At 34.2% G+C, this 21,440-nt stretch overlaps 1 long non-coding RNA gene across 1 annotated transcript in view; it reads left to right on the forward strand.

Moving 5' to 3' along the window:
* LOC145284501 (uncharacterized) overlaps positions 1 to 21,031 on the forward strand; it is a 118,547-nt gene extending 97,516 nt beyond the window's left edge. Inside the window, exon 2 of the long non-coding RNA XR_013868852.1 lies at positions 19,634 to 21,031. This is a non-coding gene — a long non-coding RNA (uncharacterized LOC145284501). The remainder of the gene's footprint in view (positions 1 to 19,633) is intronic.
* Positions 21,032 to 21,440: the final 409 nt, after the last annotated feature.

The raw sequence follows: 21,440 nt of genomic DNA on the forward strand, positions 1-21,440 counted from the left end.
GCTGAAATGACTAGGTGTATCAGAATTTCTGTAGGAATTTGTGACACCCCTAACACGAGAGTGCGAATAAAATATTAAAAAAACTCGTAATTTCTCTTTTAAAATGGGTTGTTTATTTTATTTATGGATTATACTTCCAAAATAAACTATTAAAGTTGTATAAACGTAATAGAAATATTATTTTTTATTTTTTAAAAAACAGTAATGGAATTAATTGAATTTTACGAGCTCAATATTTTCAATTTTTAAACTTTAAAAATCTATCAAAATTTTTCTATTGATTCAATTTTTACGATAGTTTCAGGGTCAATGTGAAATTTTATGCTCTTTCCTATAAACTGAATATAATATTTTAGACAATTGTTTTTTTAAATTCAATCCCCCTCCCATTTCAAATGTCTATTAAAAAGTAAATAATTAATTTACTCACCAAAGTTTTATATATCACAAATTGAAGATAAAAGATCAACAAATAATATATTCAAATTTAAAACAAAAAAGTAGTGTTTTTTAGAAATTTACCTGTAAAGTCCGAAGTTTAAAACCTTAAAAAAAAAAAAAACAACACATTTTTTTTCAAAATGAAACCGTGGTCCTTGGTCCTTTAATTGAAAAAAAAATTAGGGTTTGAATCATATTTTCGCGTAGTTATAAGCTTGGAAAGACAGGGGGCCGAATGATTTCATGCCTCCCATTTTGAAATGTCTATTAAAAAGTAAATGATTAATTTACTCACCAAAGTGTTATATATCACAAATTGAAGATAAAAGATTAATAAATAATATAATCAAATTTAAAACAAAAAAGTAGTGTTTTTTTAGAAATTTACCTGTAAAGTCCGAAGTTTAAAATCTTTTTTCTAAACCACGTTGTTTTTAGTGTTTTTTTTTAATGAAACCTTGGTCCTTGTTCCTTTAATTTAAAAAAAATTAGGGCTTGAATTACATTTTTCGAGGAGTTATAAGCTTGGGAAACGGGGTGGAATTATTCAATATTTTTCACGAAATTTCTGACAAACCTTACAAATGACTTATCTACCACTAACCCTAAGTTCGAGTTGCACTCCCAAATTTAGAGGTAATGATAGTCATAGATTTTTTATACAATTTTCCAAGAGTGAAGTTCTCAATGGTTAAACGACATGCAACCAGTTGATTGTTGGAAAGACAACTTTTAATAAAAGAAATGAAATAAAAATAACTTAAACACAGTTTCAGCACGTATAAAAGATACTTGAATTTTACTGCATTTGGTATCAGGTATTTTTGTTATTGTTTACAATCTCTCGAATATTAATTATTTTACACAAATGATTGTGTTGTTCCTACTTACTTGCACCGAAGAGCCGTCATTCATGATTTTACTTATTTTTACTAATTTTTAGACGTTTATTTTATTTAATTGTCAGCATGAACCAACTTTTTAAGATGCAGCATATGCTAAAACTTCAGCGAAGTTTACTGTATTTATTTTTTAGCAAACATTAATAACAGACTTATTTTTTTGCATAATTAATGATGGAAGTTTTCTGTTTTTCTTAACATCTGTTGAAAAAAATAATTTGTACAGTATTTTGAAAAAACTTTTCTCTACTTTCACCTAACTATTTACAATGTTCATATAATGTATTCATCTTTTTTTTTATAATAAAAATTCCGTTTTCAAAAAGAAACGTTTGCTGCCAAATTTCTTTTAAAAAAGTGCAAGTTTTCCTGAAAAAAAACAAAAAAAAACTTTCACCCACATTTTGTAGTAAAAAAATAATTTTTTGGGGGGGAAAAACAATTTTTATTGATAAAAAAAATTGCAAACAAATAATAAAAGTAAATCCATTTTAACAAATATATATATATATATATATATATATATATATATATATATATATATATATATATATAGTGTCAAATTTTGTTGAAAATTCAAAGACTCACGTTTTCTTTTTATAACCTGCGTTTATTTTCTGGATTTTTTCCATTACAGCTGTTTCATTGATGAGTATGCAATTTATGTTTCTATAAAAATACCATGTCCCCATCAACTTCTTCAGATGTTTATCCATTAGATTTTTACAACAAAAGGTATATTTTTAACATGCAGAACATTGTATTTGGGTAATAAGATTTACAAAGTCATGCCTCCTCACTTCCTCCATCTTTTGGTGTTATGTGAAGATAGTTTTTTGTTTTAACCCGTAGTTTCGTATTTTGTTCCTTTCTAAATTATCATATAATTTTATATAATTTTATTTTTATTCTTATGCGTTTTTATTTTAATATTCTTTTTTGCTTGGTGTTTGAATTCGTATTATTATCCGATCCTTCTGCTTAGAAGGGAGGTCACTCTCATGGTATAATTTTTTTTTATCTAGGATTACCTCCCTTGCATCTTTTTTCTTTCCTTATATTATACGTTTCGTTTTTACTTTTTTTTCCTAATGTGCTCTAGTTCGTGAAATTAAATATCTGTTTCTGTACAAACACCCGTGGATTTCATCTAGTCGTCTGTTTAATAATTTTTCTTTGGATATTAATGTATGGTAAGATTCTAATATACATAGGTTGCATCTTTTCGATTTGCTTGGTTTATATTTTTTACCCTTTATCAATTATTGACAATCTTAATTTATATTTAGTGTTATTTTCCTTTAATTCTTTAATCAATACTGCTAGAGTGGTTGAGTTTTTTTTCCCGGTGGTTCTGTTTCGTTATAGTAGTTTTGGTTGTCACTATTGTTATGATCCTTTCTACCGTTGTTTTCATTTTTATCTACATTGTTGTTGTTTTCGTTATTTGTGGTGTTCTTTTCTTTCTCAGTTTCATTTTTAAACGATGCTAGGTGATTACGATATCTGTCCTTAAAGCAAGTTCCGGTGCTCCCCAGATATACTTTAGTTTCATTATTTGTTATAACTTCACATTTGTATACTACGTTTGACGTTAAACAGTCCCCCCATGGGACATTCATTAGGGTACCTGCAGTTACATTCTTTTACATTGTTAGATTCATTTTCTGTGCTATCTCTGTTTTTCAAAAAATTTGTTTAATTTTGTGTTATTTGAGCTTATTATGGTATTTGTTAAGTTAGCAGACGTTCAGAAGGATAGCTTAACAGTGTTTTTATTAATTATCTTACTTAGTTTACTACCTTGCGGGAAATTTTTGTCTATAATTTGGTAAAATTCCCTCGGAATTTTAGTTTTTATATGGTGGCTGAACGGTGGATTAAACCACGTCTGGCCCTTTCTTCTATTTTTCTTTTTAACTTTTCTTTCATATATATATATATATATATATATATATATATATATATATATGTGTGTGTGTGTGTGTGTGTGTATTCATCGACATACAGTCCTGTTTCGTTGTATCACAACTCATCAGTGCCGCTAGACTAGCATCTCTCCCAAGCCAAGGATTGAACCTAGAACCGCCGTGTTGACAGTCGGCAGTTCTCTCACTCGACCATGAAATCGACGCCCGTAAATAACTCGTCGGAATGTCTATTTTAAATAGACACCCGCCACCACTTTTATAGTGCTCAAATCGCCTGTTCGTAAACAAACAAACAACGAGCTTCGCATTTTAAGCCAATTAAGTAGCGAATGAGATTATTTACGACAGTGGTCTACCCAAAGAGGGGGCTTAAAATATATTTGTAGTCATCGACATACAGTCCTGTTTCGTTGTATCACAACTCAATAAATTTCATTAGTCTTTATTATAGAGCGAATGGTAATTTTGCCAACACTGCTTCCATGTAAACATCCTAACTCTTATCACTATTTTATTCTACCTTACAATTCATTTAAGAGATAAGAGCTGATGAATATGAAAATGAGAAGCTATATATCAACGTCAAACCTTTCCGCGGTTGGAACCGCGTCTTCGCCTTGACAAGTTTGAAACTTTTAATTAAACGCAGTGGGGAATTTAGCACCGACGCGATCACAGTTCCCTTTCAAGGGCACACAGCTCGTTTAATTATATCTGTCCAGATGTGCAACCTTTAATCTTCTAAGTATATTAGATTTAAAAATTAAAAAAAAAATACATTTTTTCTCATATCGTAAATCAAATAAAAGGAAATGAAACCTTTGAAAAGGCATCATGATTAAATGGATCCAATGGATTTTAACTATGAAATTGAAAAAGAAAAAAAAATGGCTACCTGAAATTTTCGAATCTTCTGCACGATAATATTAAACACATTTAGACAGACAAAATATTCTATGCATGTTTTACTACTACTACTACTACTACTACTACTACTACTACTACTGCTGCTGCTGCTGCTGCAACTTTCATATGAAATAGTAGAGAAAAGGTCGAGGAGGCTGAAAAAAGAGGAGAGAAAGAAATAACAAGACCTACACTGCATGAGTGCGAAGAGAACTGAGAACTTTCGGAGGAGGGGGTCTTATTGCCGCCCGAATTTCAGTGATGATCAATGCTTATTGCCAGATTGCTTTTAATAGCAAGCATCCGTTGTGATAATGCAAATCCGTTTTCAAAGCTTATCGAAAGAGGCGGAGAGTACTGGAAATCTGGGGAAATTTTTTGTCACCCGGACTTCAGGGAGCACCACTGGGTTGTTGTGAGTGAGAAATCTCTGATGATGACCTGCGTGAGAACTCCTTGTGAGTACAAATAATAATAATAATAATAATAATAATAATAATAATAATAATAATAAGAAGAAGAAGAAGAAGAAGAAGAAGAAGAAGAAGAAGCATATAAATGCTGGAGTCCCTCAGAGGTCAATCCTTGGCCCAACTCTCTTCCTGATCTACATCAATGACCTCCCTAAGCACAAACTTAAATCATTCGTTGACATCTATGCTGATGACACGACCATCTACGGCAACACATCAAAGGCTGTAAATGACAAAGTTCTCTCTGCTTCTCTCTCCTCTGATCTCAAGCGCGTGGTTCAGTGGAGGAAGAGGTGGCTGGTTACCTTTAATGCATCCAAAACCAAACTCCTATCCTTACATCATCAACGCTCTGATCCCCATTTGGCATCAATTGTGATGGATGGCTCTCGTATGGGTGAGGCCCCGTGTTTTGACAAGCTTCTGGGTTTGACCTTTACTCCTGATCTGAAATGGAACACGTACATCAAGTCTGTTGCCAAGGTCGCTGGAAAGATAGTGGGATCCTTCTACCACTTCAGAAGATATCTCACTACTGATTCAATTATCTATCTATATAAAAGCCAAGTACGTCCAAGGATGGAATACTGTTACCATATCTGGGCAGCAGCTGCTAAAAATAGCCTATCCTGCCTTGACAGAGTACAAAATAGACTTCGTGGCTTAGTGGGGGATGCCCTTTTCTCTACCCTGCAACCTGTCTCCCACAGAAGAGACGTTGCGAGCCTGTCCTTGTTTTATCGTTATTTCCATGGCAGATGCTCGTCTGAACTCCAATCTCTGGTCCCTCCTCGCCAATCTTTCACGAAAAACACCCGTCTAGCTGAATCCACTGTGAAAAATTCCCCCCCACTCTATATCTGTGCCTAAATCAAAACGCGGATTCCATGAACAAAGCTTCTTCCTTAGAACTGCACGCCTGTGGAACTCTGTTCCGTCTGCCTGCTTCCCTCCGGACTACAACTTGGATGTCTTCAAGTCCAATGTTAACAAATTCCTAATGAACCGCCCCCTTAAGTAAACATTTCAGCAAATCTCCGCACTAACGTAATGTACTTGCAATAACCCTTATCCCTGAGTGGCTTCGGGCCTTGATAAGTGGTGATCACTGTGTAAAAAAAAAAAAATAATAATACTTTATTTAATAATGAAATAAAGCAGTTTTATATTTGCTTGTATGCTGCACTTTTTCAAAAATGGGATGAGCATTAGCTAAAAATATGTATTAATTTTATGAAAAAAAAAAGAAAAGCATTTATTTAAAAACGGTTTCAATTTTAACACATAAAGTAAATAAAACGCATAAAACGTTTGTTTTACTTATTTGAACGAACATGGCGGATAATTACCTTTTAAAGTAAGGAGATAATATTTATTAGAATTTTTAAGTTAAAAAGTCAATACAACGCATGTTAAAATATAAACATTAATTTATTTAAAATTAGAAATAACTTCGTTTCAACGATATAAGTCTTCATCAGGCATTATATCAATATTTCATGGAGAAATGAAAAAAAAAAGAAAAAAAAAGAAAAACACAAATGATTCGGTGCCTGATGAAAAACAATATCGCCGAAACTTAGTTGATCTTAATTTTTAATAAATTAATATTTATCATTAAGAATTACGTTTTATTTGCTTCTTACAAATTCTGATTCAAATTTACTTTAATTAAACAATGTCTAATAAATTTCACACGAGTCATGTGCAATCCTCCTGGTTGGAACATTTTAAAAAAGTAACCGTTTAAACCCACATGGAATATGATTTTTTAATGACGCAGAACGAAAGAAAAAGAAATAAAACATAAACCATCTTCATAGTTGTTGTTTCATGATGTTTCGGCCAACTATTCTCCTGGTCTTCTTCAGATGGTTAACTACGACTGGATTGAAATGCTGTTTCTTAACTGTATCCTCAGTAATTACTGCCTTCCATAATTGTTGTCGTTTCACCACGTTTTAGCCAACTAATTCTCTGGTTTGCTTTGGGTAAGATTGTAAGTAATACGGTCATGCGTTTACGTGTATATACCTATGCAATATAGCGCCTATGCGCAGATGTAAATGCACGCGAAATGACGCCACCGATAAAGACAATAGAAATAAAGAAAGAGAACAATCATGGGAGAGGCATGGAGCACGGTACGAAATAACGTTCGAGATCTCGTAATAGGCGTCCACAACGTTCAAGATAACATGGATGACTTCACTAGTGTAACAATGAGGAAATAAATGTCGTTTTTACTAAGAATAAGCAAGTTAGGGTTATTTCCCCATTCTTCGTCTTGGTCTCCTTGGCGACTGAAAATGAATGTTTATTTAGAAAAAGAAAATTCATCGTTTTAATTTTTTTTTTTACTTACAAATTTTATTGCAAATTCACACACTGCTTGAAAGGAAGAAAAACACTCTAATATAGAATAAATATTGTTTTAAAATTACATCAGTTTTTATCATTTTCACGCCTCGACTTCAATTGCACACGCTCCACTTATGTGTGTTACGTGTTATGATCGTCTAGTTTTCTCTATTTCGTGATCGTTTCTAGATTTTTTTATTGTTCGCCGAATTGATGCCTGTACATTTATGGTGGTGCTAAGATCAAAGTGTAGTATCTGTTCTGATGCTTCACTTGAGTAATTAGGCTTGGGTCAATGTAGGGAAACCCTTCATACCAAAACAATTACTATTCATTTAGACACTGCCAGAGTGCCCCTTTTTTTTGGGGGGGGGCTGGTTTTCTCCCTCATTAAAAAAACGACCTTGTGTCTAATTTGCTTTCGCGGGGAAGCAAATATATATCGTCTGTTCTGATGCTATACTTCACTTTTTTTGGTCTTGGTTAATGGAGGAGAAATCCTTCACGACTGAGACAATTTTGATTTTTTGTTCCTTTCCTCACATTAAAAACCGATATTGGTGTTTAACTCTTCCCTCGTAGGGAGGCAAGTAAATAGGAACATTTATGACTGTTTCTATGATCGTCTAGTGTTCTCGCGATTGTACGTGTCGATATATTTACACATACAGTTTTACAACGGACATACAACATTAACAGCATACTTTACAACAGAAAGATACGAATAATAGTTCTATAGGGGTTCACCACCTTGCCAATCGGGGAACCATACCTGGTCAACCTTTGATCTTGTATTTACGGAAAGCTGCAATGAAGATTTATCCCAAGAAAGCAACGAGGCTTGGATTGTATTCCCAGGAACTTGTATTTCCACAAATGTTTCCCCCCTTCAATTGTTGCACGCTTATCCTAATTTGACATTCTCTAAGAATTTGCCTCGATATATTGTTCTGGATTCAGAGCCATTACGACCGGGTCTACCCCTGTCTGTCTCTAGTGACGACCAAACTCTAACTTAACTGCACGTGCATATCAAAATCTAATTTCCTATCATGACGTCATTAATATATGTAGCACTAAAATCATCACCTGATTTCTTTTTTATATATAAAATCTATAATGCATATCTAGAAATTTCTAATCTGTGAGCTAAAATTCCTTTGTTTGATAACAATCCTAAGTTACTGTAAATAAATATTTTATTCTAAAATACCTATTTTAGCTGAGATTCCATTTAGACTTCGAAACAAAATCATAAAAATGATCGACCAGTACGTCTTCTAGCGTTGCTTCAGAACGCACTTACAATACTAAGTTAAAATATTTCGACTTCATCCTTTTAAAATGAATTGAACCAAATTTAATATTACTGCCGGTTAAAAATGTTTTATGGTAATTAGACAGACAATATTTATTGTACAAACAAAAATACTTCAATTAAAAAAATAAATAAATAAATAAATAAGCGGCGTCTTCGCTTTATCTAAAGAATGACATTTATTCTGACTAAAGAAACAAGAGTCATTCTTCAGCTTATTACTATTGGGTGTTTGTCATTTCAGAACGAATATTAGTAACAGTAAATTATAGAGATAATCTACAAAAATCTGTCAAATTTCCACGTGATTTCATTACTACTACTACTACTATTACTACTACTACTAATAATAATAATAATAAACCCACTAACTTCGACGAACTACTAACTCTTGTATCCTCTCGACAAATAACCTCGACAAACCCGACAAGCAGCAAAATACCACCCCTACACAGTAGAGATCTCTAGATGTAAGAAAGTCTTCTACTCTAAAAGTTTCTTCCCTAGAATTGCGAGACTTTGGAATGCCCTTCTGGGTTCCTGCTTCTCCAACTGTACTGAGATGCAGAAGTTCAAGTGTAATGTGAACAGATACCTTGCTGCTCAACTCCCTACATAGTATCTCTGTAACTTATGTCTCTAATAGTAGCCCCCTACACCAAAGTGGCACTGTGATGTGTTTGGAGTGTGAATGTAATTAAAAAAAAATAGTAGATTTCGCCGTCGAAACAGTCCACAGAGTAAGACTGAATGATACAGAACAGTTATGCAAGTATAGATAACTTGCCGGCGAGTCCAAGAAATATAGATTAGGAAAACTACTAAAATACCAATGCTTTTACTACGAATATTTTTCAATTGATGAAAACAACTAAAACGTTTACACAAACGCTCGAGTGCAGACGACATAAAACCAGGTACAGTAAATCACAGGTACACTAATGTAGAATAACGCTGTATAGATACAGCTGGAAAAATAAAAATAGCAGTGCATGAAATCAAAGGAAGTGAAACTGCCAGTGTAGATAAGTAATATGCGATAATTTGGTCCCTCTTCTCCTAATAAAGAACGTTGGTTAGTGCCACTGCAAATGGTAGTAAAAGGCTAGGAAGTATCGAAAAACAGTGAAGAGAGAGCATCATTGGAAAAGTACACAGAATACTAGAATCCTAAGGAAGTTATTTTCAAAATATTTCAAATAACCGTTCTCGAATATAATTAAATGGTAGACGGAAAATACATTTGTCTCAAGTTGCTCTTGTTTAAGGGGCGTGGGTGGTATATAAATGAAATTCTTTGAGGGGCAGCGTTTCCTTAGTCTGAAAGGATTAGTTAAGAGACGTGCACAGAAACGAGAAACTAAAAATGATAAAAGTATTTGCATGAATTTCTCTCCGTGACACAAGGATTAAATGTAACATATGCAGCGTAAGATACAGAAAAGGATAAAAAAATAAACCAATCACGTATAAACATAACTAGAACTGTTAGTTATTATACAAGTCAGCTGAGAATAACAGAAAATAATCAAACTGGATAAACTTGCTAAACTACAGGTGAGGATTGCTAGATTGTAAGAATTAAAAGAAACGGGCATGACGTCACATAATTAAAGAGAGAGAGAGAGAGAGAGTCGAAGAGAGGAAACAACTGCAACGTGTGCTGGTGAAAAATGTGATGGTCTAACAATACGAGGAGCGTGCAATAAGTAATGGCCCTGACCCACTTCCCATAGGAGTAGAGTAACGAAACTTGGCACAGTTATTAGTCTTTCTCTACATAGTAACCACACAGAATTATGCATTTCTCCCATCGTTCCATGCAGCTCCGGAGACTGTTTTTGTAGAACACCCCAGGTTGATCCTCCAACCACGACGTAACTTCAGAAATCAAGGCTGCATCATCTGGGAAACGCTTTCCTTTCAAAAACAACTTCATGGCTGGGAAGAGGTGAAAATCAGAGGGTGCAAGGTCAGGAGAGTAGGGAGGATGGGAAAGGATTTCATAACTACACGCCCGTGCTTCTGATCTGACGACATGCGAGTTGTGGACCGGAGCGTTGTCCTGCAGGAGGAGGGTACCTTTAATGATCTTGCCCCGCCTCTTGATTTTGATAGCCTCCCTTAGTTTCCTCAAAAGTGAAGCATAATAGGCTCCTGTAATTGTGGTACCCTTTGCCAAGAAATCTGTCATCACTACTCCATCCTGGTCCCAGAAGACTGTGAGCATGACCTTGCCAGCAGAGGGCTGAACCTTTGCCTTCTTTGGAGGTGGTGAGTTCAAGTGCTTCCACTGCATTGACTGGGCTTTGGTCTCTGGATCATAGTGATAGACCCAGGTTTCATCCTGTGTAATCAGTCTTTTGAAAAAATTTGACTCATCTTCTTGGCAGATCTCCAGATTCATCCTCGAGCACTCGACGCGTTCTCGCTTCTGGAATGGTGTGAGCAACCTGGGAATCCATCTGGCAGACACCTTATGCATATGCAAATGGTCATCAATGATAGTTTCCACATACCCTGTACTAATCTTGACATCTTGGGCTATTTGCCGATCTTCCAAAATGGTAGACTCAACTTGACGGAGACATGCCTCATCAATGGCAGAAGGGGGTGACCAGGTCTGGAAGCTGTTTCCACAGACTTCCGGCCATGTTTGAATTCACGATGCCAGCGTTTTACAAGGTCATATGATGGGGAATTATCACCATAAGATTCTTTCATTTCATAAAAAGTCTCCTATGGTGTGCGTCTTTTCAAATACAAAAACCGGATCACTGCTCGACATTGAACGGGCTCCATTTCACACCTGACTCAGTTCAAACACGTGTAAAACAGAAACCACAATAAGTTAAGAGCTGTAATTTTCCACATAACCCGTAGAGATATAAATCATCGCACATGCAAAATTTCAGCTAGATCAGATAACTGGAAGTGGGTCAGGGGCATTACTTATTACACGCCCCTCGTACATGATTAAACAGTGTTTATTGATATTTCTCTGTTGTCATTCTAAACAGGTCAGTGATTTGGAATGGAAATCTAGTTAAATAGACCTTCTCTGTCTTCAATCAGTTTTGTCTTGGCTTAGTCCATTTTATAAGCAGAATTACGAGCTTTGATTTTTGAACAGCAAACATACAATTGGATAGAATCAGACAAGAATACTATGATTTCAAGATATAAATACAATTTATGAACGTTAATGTTTTTGTAACGATTGTCTGAACTGAATTTTCTGCATGGATTATATATAGACACTAAATAGAAATGCATGACACAATAAAGATTGCGTTGTAATTAGTGTTTGCCCTTTTTCATTCATCTGGCTGGATAAATTAGCTACTACTCTATACACATACGCATACGCATGTTTCGTCGACCATCATGGATAGTTCAACGTACTCTCTCCCTCATAATGAGTTTGATTGATGGTCGGTTTGTTTATTATCAGTAAGTGCTTTTAAGTGATTTTAATCGACTTTTCCAACAAATTCACCAAACGCAATTTCTTAATTCATGACTCGCCTGATAACGACTTATGGCAGTCGAAAATGTTCGTGACTATAGTGAATTCCTTTTTGCACTCGAACAGAAGGTTCGAACATTGGCACTCCAAATGGAAAAATAGATCGCAAGAGAAACAAATAGGAATTATTCCTGATTATTCCAGTTTAATGAAACACACATAAGATAAAAAAAATTCCGTCCATATATATATATATATATATATATATATATATATATATATATATATATATATATATATATATATATATATAAAGCTGAATGTGTGTGTGTGTCTGGTCAGGAATAGGCTACTATATGGTTTACTATTTTAAAAAACTGATTACATATAATTATAGAAGATGTATTGAGACACAGGAATGGTTATGTGTAATCTGCCATAATGATGATTCATGAAAATTTTGGGGTCGCGCCTGGTCCACAAAGTATGGAAATAAAAAATTTAAAAATTAATAAAAAAACGTTTACAAGTGTTTGTTTTTTATATAGTTGTACATAATAATACTTTGATAACTATGTTTTAACTTAAATACGGCTGGTATAATAAAATCGTGGGGTCTGCGTTCGCGCCTGGTCTCCATAGAATGGAAATAGGCACAAACTTTAATAAGACTTTTCATATCTATCGGCGTAAGTATACTTTGATAATTATGTTTCAGTTTGAAGAAATATGGTATAATAAAATTATGGGGTGTTCGTTCGCGCCTGACCTCCATAGAATGAAAATATGTCACAAAGTTTAACAAGGTTTTTTTAATATAGATCCACAGAATATTGTAATAAGTGTTTCAGTGTGAACAGGTATGGTATAATAAATTATGGGGTTTATCTATTTTATTTTTACTTTCATCATATTTTGCTTTGGTTTTGATACCTCCAAATTCGAAGCTATCTTTTTACAACCCTTCCCTTTTTTAACCTATCATACTTTCATAAATCAGTCAATTTTCTGTAGGCTGCTTTTGAACCCAATTAACGACTGGTACTTTTGCTAGTATGTATATATATATATATATATATATATATATATATATATATATAATTATTTTTTTTTTACTATAATAATTAAATACCTACAGACACTAGTGTTTCATCCTTTCGGGATTCTTCAGTGCAGGGTGTCACGATTACTACCAGTCGAACGATTCGAACCCCGCGACACGAGACATCTCTGGCTCGATTAGCGGAGGCCGTATCCATTCGGCTACCATTAACTGTGTGAAATAGCGTTGAATTTTAAACATTTTAATTTAAATGTTCATTACGTCAGACAGACAGTGGTCAAATCGTTATACGATGATCTGCGCATAAGAGCTAAATTGACCGACTTTTAATTCAACTGAAAGTGCTCAACGATAAGTTGGGACAATTAATCGGAATCTGAATCGGGATTCGGAAAAAAATCGGAGCTTTTTAGGGTATCGGAATCGGGAAAATTTGAGCTGATTTTCCGATGCTAAAACCGATTCCTTTAATTACCCATTTTATTTGATTTTGTTTTTATAAAAACATCTTCCACTGCTTGTAGTAATAATAAAATAATAAATATTTATTGATTTAAACTTCCAGTAAGACTAAAATCTATTGATCATCCCCCCTCACAAGTGGGTTTACGTCTGAGAAAATACATGCACATTTAAGATGTGCGTATATAATACATACGATCATTTTGTATAAAGATATTGCTGCGCTTATCATAAAAGTGGACATCGGTAGTGGAGATTTAAAAAAAAATTACTAATAGTTCATTAATGCTAGAACAAATCACTCGATTCCCGCTAATACCATTATAAAATATTTCAGAATACACGTTCGTTACTTGATTGTTAGCCATAAAGATGGCTCTAGATAGACCCAAAAGCAAAAGGGTATACAGCGAATATAAAAAAATATATCAACAATTTCTAGCTTGAAGCCTAGAAACTAATAAGGAAGATAAGGAGGATAAAAGAAAAGATAATCAGACAAAAGTTGTTTATAATATTTTATGATATACACACACATATAAGTATATATCATTGTATGTATCTGCATAAAATGTTATGTAAATAGTTCCAAGTATTTACTTCAACGTTGCTCGATACGTAATTAAAGCTGGATAGTAAGTTTTGAAAATATACATGGCAATCAAGCTACACAGAATTTTCCGCGTTCCATCTTCGTGAGGATTCTTCAGACTAATGTGTATCTTTATTGCAATATATATATATATATATATATATATATATATATATATATATATATATATATATATATATATATATATTAGCAATGGGTGGCTGGCGTTGCCCGGGTGTTTGGAGGTGTACGCTGAGCAAAAAAAAAAAAAAGAAAAAAAGGGTAAATTTTTTTTAAAACTGTCTCTGAATACCCTTTATATAAAATGTCAAATATTTAGACCAGAAATTGTCTGAGTAATTTGGAAGAGACCGCAGAGGTCAATGTTTTTTTAACTTTGACACCTATTATGACCCCATATATTTATTGTTTTGGGCTCAAATCAAGTTATTAAGTTAGATCCATGTCCAAGGAATCTATATCTAAAATATCATGTGTTTAGACCCAAAATTATCGGAGGAGTTTGGTAGAGTTCTGCAAGGTCACATCGTTGAACTGTGACCTCTTAACAGCGAAATTTCTTGCCGAAACCCGATCACATCGAATTTCCCAAACCTCAGTACTCTGTATATCAAATTTCGAGTCTGTAGACTAAATATTGACAGAATTATTGCGTAGGGAAATGTACAGACACACACACACACAGACACACAGAGACACGTTCACTTTTATAGATTTACAAGTATGGGTGCCCGGCGTTGCCCGGGTGTTTGGAGGTGTATGCTGAGCAAAAAAAAAAAAAGGCAATTTTTTTAAACTTTGACCCCTATTAAACCACTATTATTGACGCCTATATATATATACTTGCAAGGAGGACCAATGTTGCCCTGATTGAGTAATAATCAACGAATGTTCCTCAATTACGTTTGTTATCGAAATCTGTGAAATCGCCTCTTTTACAATCAACCCGATTGATTGCATGCTGTAGTAGGCGGCTCACCAGGGTGCACTGGGAGGAAGCTTCCCATGCCTCCTCGCAATGACTTAAACAACCTACTGTTCATTTAATAACTGGAATTAAAGTTTAAAATACAGAAGTGAAGTATCATGGTTCAATTGTTCTCTAAACAGAAACATTTATTTCGAGCGCGCTTTCGTCTAATCAAAAGCCTGTTGTTTATTTTATATGTAAAACACTTTTGCTTGTGCGGTGAAAAACATTTTAAATGCATTTGTGATGTAAGACTGTATTAGGTTGTTAACTTTTGTACAAATCAGATTATTCTTTTCTTAATTTATTTTTTCCGATTATCGGTTTTCGATAAGTATCGGAGACATTCCAATAAAAAAAATAATTCAAGAACACTCAGTACATTTGTGCGCAATTAAAAAAAATGGCACAGTTGTTTCGAAGAGAACAAACTCACATACAAAGACAGGAATAGAAACAATTTGATATATATATATATATATATATATATATATATATAACAATTTGATATATATATATAGATAGATAGATATATAGATATACAGATATATATATATATATGTATATATATATATATATATATATATGTGTGTGTGTGTGTGTGTGTGTGTGTGTGTGTGTGTGTAAGAAAATTTTTTTAAATTCACAATGATTGGGTTATTAGCCGAATTATTTATAACTTACTAGAGCTCAAATATAATAATTCATTAAATATTCCGAATTCTTTTTCAAACACGTTTTTATTCATACAATTTGCCAAAAAAGTGTTTATTTAGATAGTAAATACAAACATATTGAATTTGTTATCAAGAGAAAATATATGTTTTCACAATGGCTAGTGTCATGATATAGCTTGAACACGTGGCTACCGTTCGCGTATATTTAAGGAGAGCAAAACTAGTTGGAGTGAGTTGAAGCTTCGAGGTAGAATTCGAACGCTTAGCGGTTTTGTGACCCAGCCACCAATGGTCGTCAAATGTTACATTGATAACGGTTATAATAAAGCTGTATTTGATCTTTTATTATGTTAACAATTTCGGGCAATTCTCAGTTGATTTGCTGACTCCATTTGTTTGGTCGATGACGCAAACCAAAACAAGGAAAATAACTTCAGCTGAACGGATTTGAGATTGATAATGCTATTTTAATACTAATATTGTTTCCTAATAAAACCATGTAATTCGAGAGAATAATAGCGAGCATTGTTTATGTAATGCCGAGGTATGTACATGACTCTGTCATCCTTTCAAGGTCCTGGCGGTGTGAAAACCACCTCAATGAAAAAAATATCCCGAGGAGCGATTATGTACACTTGATAATGGACTAATCAGAAGAGGAGGTAAGACGCAGCAATCACCGATTGGCTAAAATGGACCTGAGAGCATCAAACCCCAATTTGGGGCTATCAGGCCTCCATTATATAAACCCGTGTACGACCGATTTTGAACAGATTTAGGAGTAAAAACGACGAGTCTCGACTGAAAAGAGCCGGGAATGAGCTCCTGACTGCTGAGCCGTATACCCGACGTTGAGTGTCGCTTAGACATCCCTTTTCCCTCTAGCGAGTCGCAAGACCATAGGTTGAGCACGACTGATATGTTATAGTCCTTAGACGAAAATATACCCTTCCTCGCGAGAATCTCTTCCAGCTACGGACAACAATAGATAACATCGATGCTTATCACTGACAGAAGCCCCCCCCCCTTGCCATCATATAAGAGAACTGACTTGTTTGTGACTGTTGATTGTGTATTAGAGATCCACCCCTCTATGCAACTATTAGAGATTTACGATACATGAAAAGGGTATTTCTTCGAACGTACTGTTTTCGTGACGATTTCAAACACCTATACATATATTCAAACCTTTTGTACAATTGTATTTTAATCGAATTTGTAATTAGATTGTTTACCTGTTAATATATCCTGTAGTTGTAGAAAATTATTAACGTCTTCATTGGTGTTTTTTTTAATTGCTGTACAGATTAATGTGCCTTAAGTTGCAGGATCTAAATCTGAGTCCAAGTGCCGTTACACGGAATAAATCTAATCACACACATATATATATATATATATATATATATATATATATATATATATATATATATATATTGTAAAAATGTCTTTGATTAATAATGAGGTATGACTCCAATGATTTGGACGATCTTATTTATAACTACGCGTTAGGACAATCAACCAATAAGAAGTCTCCGAACTCATTATAAAAATATTGAATTTTGAATGCAAGTCAGTCTCCGTTTTATAACTACTGAACCGGATTATATTCATTCTTCGCGATCTTTGTTATTAAGGATTACTCAACGCTCGAGATCGTGACTGTATTGATTCTTCGCCTATTTGATTTATTCCCGCTATTATTGTTCAACATAATGGCTCAACATTTAACAGGTTATGCAGCCGGCCATCGAATTTCCTTCTCAATTCGAATTGTTACAGATGTTATTTCAGGGGTAATTAAGGATACGAAAACTACATAGTTATTCAATCTCCGCCAGAGAATCCTAACAACTCCGAATTAATCGAAAAGAACGCAAATGTCTTTGCGGAACCGATTCAATGCTTAAACGACAGAAGTCTGTCTCTGATTATAAGAAATGCCTTGGATTATATCCGTAAAGTGTCGAACATATTAACAGAGCATTATTTATCAAAAATTAAACTAAAAATTATATATATATATATATATATATATATATATATATATGCATATATATATATATATATATATATATATATATATATATATATATATATATATATATATATATATGCAACATTCTAACTTCGTGGTCGTCGAATATTCTTATTGACTGTTTACTGTCAACGCCAACAGCCATGGCGTCATATGTATTTAATTTTCTTCCGTTCACGTTGTCGGTGGCCTGGGGGAAAGATGCTAGCTTGCGAGTGAAAGGTCGCTTTCTCTACTGGGTTCGAATCTTCCGACCAGCAGTAGATTCCATTCATTACATAAACATGAAACACTAGTGTCTGTAGGCATAAAATTATATATATATATATATATATATATATATATATATATATATATATATATATATGTGTGTGTGTGTGTGCGTGTGTATAATATACATGCATTTTCTGCGCAATACCTAGATATTTATTGATCAAAAGTATATGTCATTATCGATAAATACTTATATTAATTTAATCTCTAAGAAGCTTCAATAAAATCAATAGTAATATGAATATAAGAAAACACACACTAACACACACACACACAGACATATATATATATATATATATATATATATATATATATATATATATATATATATTGTACATTCTCACAATATGAGTCTGTCGTTTCCTGCACTCTGTATTATAAGTAATAACAGCAAGTACATCTCTTGCCCAATATCGACCTCCCCCTCCAAACTTTACCTTCCACTATCACCATCGACATCAGCATCACGGTCACAACTTCCTTTCTCGTAATGGTGCGAGCAAGCAAGCCACGAGCTGTGACTCGGTGCACGTTTTCAAATGTTCTATTTCCACTCTGTCTTTTATTACTTTTATTCAACATGTTATCATTTCATTCCATTTTATTTTCCATCCTTTATTCACGTTTACGTATTATTTTATTATTGCTCACTTATATATTTTCATTTTTTTGTGTTTTACTTCCATGTGTTATTTACTTTATTTTGTTCATTTTCTATTATTTTCATTACTTTTACTCCCCTTTTTTTTCCATATTGTATAATATTCAATATAAAGTCAGCGCTGATGTCAGGAGGAAAAACTCGTGCAGCCCCCGACACTCGGTGCATAATTATTGCAATGATGTTTGCCGCATTTCAGAGCCAGAATGGCGGGAGATATGGCAATATGGTGGTGTGCGGTTAGATGGGTTATGGGTGGTGGTAGGAAAGCTACTTTTACTGATAGAGAGTTCGATGTCATTCAGTGCAATACAGGACTCGCAGCAGGTCGACTTGGTGCATCAAACGCATCACATAAACAGATACAACGGCTAAAAGTCGGCAAAGCTAAAGTAGTGATTAGCATATTCCTGTCAAGTACGAAGAGAGAGTGGGGGAGAGAGAGAAAGATAGAGAGAGAGGGGGGAGAGAGAGAAAGATAGAGATAGAGAGAAAGAGAGAGAGAGAGAGAGAGAGAGAGAGAGGGAGGGGGGAGGTATTTTTCGAAAATAGGCAGGAATAATAATAATTATAACAATAATAATAATAATTATTATTATAACAATAATAATAATAATAATAATAATAAAACCGATGAGAGAATGCACTAACTAGACCTCAACTGACTAAGTGCGAAGTTAATTGAAATCTTGGGTTGGATTATGTCTACTAAAATTCCAGTGAAGACTAATGGTCGCTGCATTTGGTAAACGGATGTTGCATTAACGCAAATTCATTTGCAAATATAACCAAAAGAGCTGGAGAGAAGTGGAAACCTGGGGAGACTTATTGTCACTCAGCCTCCAGTGAAATCTTTTATGATGACCCGTGATAAAACTCCTAGTGTGTAATAATAATAATAATAATAATAATAATAATAATAATAATAATAATAATAATCAGCAATACAAGACTAAGTGAACCTTAGCAAAGAATTAACCCGTAATTGTAAGTAAAATAAGAGCCTTTATTTATTCCTTTACTTATTGTCTCTTGTTTGTGATGATATAAACACACTAACAATATTATTTTTTTTCAGACAAAAACACCACAATATGTAAAATGTCTAATACAAATCACATAGACCGTGGGACCCAGAAAAAAAAGATCTGTGTCATGATCGGCAGGTGCCTCCTCGGTGGCCAGCATGGGAAACCCGGTTGTCACCTGCGAATGTTGGCTCACTTCCTAATTTCAGAAACACAGATGACACGGACGAAAAATAGGTGAGTACAATATCCAATTCCAGGGACCAAAATTATTCCAACCAAAAAGAACACAGCAGACACAGCCAAGATAACCAACAAAAAAGAAGAACTCGAAAGAAGAAATGGACAGGGAAGGAGACTAGACTCGTAATGTGATGTTATTATAGAAGCCCTCCCGATATAGATATGGAGATAATAGGAAACAAATGAAAGAGCTATGGGACCTGGCAAGTGATTACCATACAACAGAACAAAGGATTGCTGACCAAGCAAGACTAATACTCAAGAGGTTGGCTCTCAAAACTGGAACTAATGGAAATACAGCGGAAAATAAACAATGAAGTCGAGCATGAATCATCCTTCACTAGAATCACACGTGTAGAAACCTCACAAAGAGAAACAGCATAGCGGCTGACCTACAAATACTAGACTCTACAAACGAGGGAAACGAGAACAATGAATTAGATAACAGAAGATAAAGCAGAAGAAACAAAAAATAAGATAGTTTATGAACGAGATAAAGTATAATTAAGGAACCAAGAGCAGAAGAAATTAAAAACGAAACAGAAAAAGTTAACAAGCTCCTTTTACACATCACAACAGACACAATCTAATTTACACAAGATGGTAAGTATGGAGTTCAAAAGAGAAAAAAATATCGAGGGAATAATGGACTGACAAAACCTGGACGGGAAATAAAGCTAGAAACCCAAAATCAACAAACAAAAAAAAAAAAGAAGCCAAAACGATAAACAGGAAGAAAGCGATGTGGAGAAAATTGAAAATTGGAAATGTGACCAGCAGGGAAAGGCTAAACAAGAAACACGGAGATCTGAATAAAAAAAATAGCAACAAAAGACGGGAGACTGAGATACAAATCTGAACAATGCAAGCAAAACAGGATATTTGAAAATAATGAAAGCCAATTCTACCATAACGTGAACGGGGGGAAAACAAAAACAGAACGATCAAACCCAACTGAAACAAAACTCTATTGTAGTGAGGTATGAACGACAGGAACACGACAGAAATACCGAATGGCTGAAAGACATGAAAGAAGAATTACAACAATCGAAGAAGGAACAGTGAATGAAATTAGCAAAAAAAAAAAAAAAAAAAAAAAACATAAAGAATAGGAAAAATGGCAAACTGGAGAGCACCAGAATACGAAGGAATACAAACATACTGGTTCAAAAATTCACAACGCCACATGAAAGACTAACCCAAAACATGAGAAGATATATACAGGAAACAAACGGCCCAGATTGGATGACAAAAATGCAGAACCATTTATGCAGATGGAGACAGAGAAAGGAACCACCCCAGCAACTATATGCCTATCACGTGCTTACCCACTATGTGGAAAATATTAAGAGCAGAACTAAGGAAACAAATCTGTCACTCCCTAAATAATCGTGGACTTCTCCCCGGGGACCAGAAAGATGCCAGAAAGGAAAAAGAGGAACACATGAGCTGCTATTCATAGATCCTAAAGGAGGTAAAAAGGGGGAGAAAAAAATTAGCCATAGCATCGATCGACTACAAAAAGGCATAAGACAGGATCCCACAAACATGGATAATAGAATGCTTAAAAATGTATAAAATACCAAGCAGCATCATCACTAGAAAAACATCACA

The sequence above is a fragment of the Euprymna scolopes genome, chromosome 9 (assembly GCF_053919585.1).
Source record: "Euprymna scolopes isolate OS-2025 chromosome 9, ASM5391958v1, whole genome shotgun sequence".
Taxonomy (NCBI): Eukaryota; Metazoa; Mollusca; class Cephalopoda; order Sepiida; family Sepiolidae; genus Euprymna; species Euprymna scolopes.